Source organism: Stegodyphus dumicola, chromosome 3 (genome assembly GCF_044657685.1).
Source record: "Stegodyphus dumicola isolate Sdum_Otavi_A_Nest chromosome 3, ASM4465768v1".
In the NCBI taxonomy this organism is placed as follows: domain Eukaryota; kingdom Metazoa; phylum Arthropoda; class Arachnida; order Araneae; family Eresidae; genus Stegodyphus; species Stegodyphus dumicola.
In genome coordinates, this window is record NC_140770.1 from 219,949,538 (window position 1) to 219,953,071 (window position 3,534).

General features: G+C 30.0%; 1 long non-coding RNA gene across 1 annotated transcript; it reads left to right on the plus strand.

Annotated features, from left to right (window-relative positions):
* The first annotated feature begins 388 nt into the window (after positions 1–388).
* Positions 389–3,185, plus strand: LOC146998273 (uncharacterized). Its single transcript, XR_015040054.1, has 2 exons — positions 389–447; positions 2,667–3,185. It is a non-coding gene; the product is annotated as an uncharacterized LOC146998273 (long non-coding RNA).
* Positions 3,186–3,534: the final 349 nt, after the last annotated feature.

Genomic DNA, 3,534 nt, shown 5'->3' on the forward strand with positions numbered 1-3,534 from the left:
TACGAAATTCTCTCTGGCAATAAAGCTTCAGAAAGACTACTAAAAAAATTCTAAGACAAAAAATAAAAAATGAATTTCACCTCATATGAATTTATTTAAAATTTTAAATTTAAGTTAATGTTTAGGAACAAATTGGTACTTTCATTGAAATAAGTGAAACTTTATACCTGTTTTTCTGTATCACAGTTCAAAGCAAAAAATAATATACTGCGTAATAGAGAAACAAACTTCTAGAATCATCAATGAATTAAAGCATATTTGTCACTATGCTATGTTGTTTGACCTATGATTTTAAAATTTATTTACAGTACTAACTTCTTGCTTCCAGTATTCCCCGTCTCAAGTCTATTTTATACCTAAAACGAAAAATATTTTTTCTCTTATTTACAGATGCATCCCGAATGTCATCGAAATGAAATACGGAAGGTCTTAGATGAATAATAAAATGTAAAGTATAAGATGCTCTTACGAAACATTTCCATCTATATATCGCTAACAACGAACAGGTAGTCATTGAAAGTGTAGGTGGCAGTTCTGATGAAAAGCTATAAGCTTATCGATCATGGTCTTCATTCGCTAACACCGAGTACAGAAAATGCTTACATTTTTAAAAATCCATAAAATAATGCCTAGATTGAAACCTCATGCAGTCAGTATTCATTTTAAAATTCCTATATATTAAAATTTAAAAAAATAAATCAGGCTATCTCTACGGGTATGTAGAGTTAGAGTTATAAAAAAAGTTCCGTCGGAAGATTAAATACGGGAGAAAGGTAAAATATGAAATGACTGCTTTAAAGTATTATTAATCGTAATACTAAATAGGATCCTTAGTAACAAACAGAAAATGAAAGTGATAAAAATGCTAACAAAAATGCAAATTAAGAAAAAAAAATGTAAATTAAGAAAATAATAATGAAACGGACAGAAATGCAATTAAATGTAAAAAGTAATGTGCACAAACTTGCATTAAAAAGTGAATAAATTGTTGACTTCATTTATAGCAGAAAATGTAACTTATTAGGCCAAAGGGGCTTTGTCCTTGGTGGACTATTATTTTCGTTTTGCGATTCTGCGTTGAATCATTATAAATGTTCGTTTCACTTTTCAAACTGTTGCCACCAAATATTAGAGTCCTGCACTATATTTGAATTAATTAAATAATGAAAAATCTGCATAAATGTATGTATATTTCTCACATTGTGATAAAACAACGGTACACAGAGCGATCCAATTTTGAATGACGTAACCCTCCTGCGAATATGGGCATGTGCAAGACCAAATTTGAAATTTGGAATTGTTTTATTATCGATTTCATATTTTGTAAAACTTTAACGAATTTTTGATGAATAAACTCAAGGATTTCAAAGCTAGCAATAGCAACATTCTACGGGGAAAATAAAACTTTTTATCTCCCGCGCGCGGAACTGTATATCGAAAATTCTAAAGATAGGCTCGTTTTAAAATTATTTTGCGACATTGCTATTGAACTGAATTTTATGGTTTAAGTGCAAAGAACATGATATTTAATAAATAAAGGTAACACACAAAACGTTAAAAAAAGCGCCCCTTTGGACCTAATTTAAAATCTGAAATCTTTCAGATTTTTTTAGAAATTTTACTGATAATAATAGAATTTATAATACAGCGCCTTTTAATCACATGAAAGAGGGATATTAAAATTTTATCACTTTATAAAGAACGTGAAAATATAATTATTATATTTATATAATTAACATAAAATAAAAAATAATTGATTAATGTAAAATTTTGAGCATAATAATTACTTAAAATTGATATCCATTTAATATTTTTATATCAACAGAGCTCTGTTACTTACAGAAACAATAAAATATTTATTTTCAGTGGAAATAACAAAACAGCTGAACTGAATTCGAATTCCCAATCTGATGCTTCAAACAAAATTTAAGTTGCCCGCAAACGCGCCAACCAATCAAGCTAGCTAGATTTAGTCAAAAGAATCACTAGTGATGATTTATCAGAAAATACTAGTATCAAAAGTATTATTGCAAATTGATGATAAGTTGAATTTTGTTTTCTTTATTAGACTTGTCAGAACAAAAAAATATAGTAATCTCCTTTAACAGAAAAAAATATTCCGCGCGATTTTGTTAATGCTAACAAATGAGTTAAAGAAATGTTATAACTCTATAGCTTATAATAAGAAATCATTTGCATAAGGCGAAAAATGTATTCTAGAATTTACGATAAATTCATCGAAAATTCTGATTCAAAATAAATGGGACATTGTAAATTAAGTTTTTAAAATAGTAAGAAACTCCAAATAATTCGCTTTTCTTAAGAAAGAAAACGCTAATTCAGCACCAGTCCTTTTCGGTCACGTGATTTCCATGCACAATTCCATTAGCAGTCGCCAAATATGTCTCCAGCGGCAATGTATGCTGCTGTGGTCAATGAACATGACGTCCGGCAGAGGCGACCACTCAGGCATGCTTTTGACGCACAGCTGATGTTTCCCTACGTAGACGAATTGGACCAGATCAAAAGATACTTGTTTGGAGATATTTCTTCTCATAGAGACGAGTTTTAAGTAAAATTAAATGAAATATCATCTAAGATGTACCGAAATTTTTAATTTACTGTATCTTTGACATACAGCATTTACATGATTTTTCTTATTTTAGAAACACCAAATTTTTACAGTTTATGTCTGGAAGAGACCGCCCAAACGGGAAAGTGTTTAGTGGCTTTGACAGCCGAACCGAAGGGTTATAATTCCGGAGATGCATGGATGTAACCTGTCTGTCCCTTCATAGGAGATAACGGTGGTCGGCTGTTAGTTACCTCCAAAATAAAAAATCTGATCAATCAAATCAATTAAAAAAAATCTGATGTGTACACCGCATGACTTCCTTGTACGGAATATTAAATTATACGCATTTGTTTCTTGAATTTCATTTAAATTGATTGGATTGAATAAAATCTACTTCGTCGACGGCGCATAAACGACAATAGAATAAGCGTACTCTTTAAAATTCACTATATTTGTTTACTATAACGACACTCTGAAAGCACAAAATTTATATTATTTGAAGAATTATCTTATCGTTTCCACATGTTCTATTCAAATACTATAATAAAGCTAGAATGATGTATGAAAGAAATTAAGCAAACAAAACAGAAAAAAAACAGTTTTTCCCAGACGATGCAGTATTTCTCATTCAATTAATTAAGTTCTCACTTCGCGACAAGGCAAAAATACATAAAAACTCAAAATATATGTATTAAGAATTACGAAGTAAATTTTAAACACTTACTTCATCGAAACAATTCCAGAAAGGATTAAGTATGATTTAATTCGCAATAATAAATGAAGGCGTTGTTTTTGTTGTTGCGAAGCTTAGTCTCTCTAGATTGGCAACAAATCTACAATTCTGCTGTTTCAAATGTAAACAAATATGTCCGCCATGTTATTAAAAACTTAACCGCCCTTAAACAGCTTTTAAATTGTTGATAATTGTACAAATATTGCTTCCAGAATTAAGAAAGGCA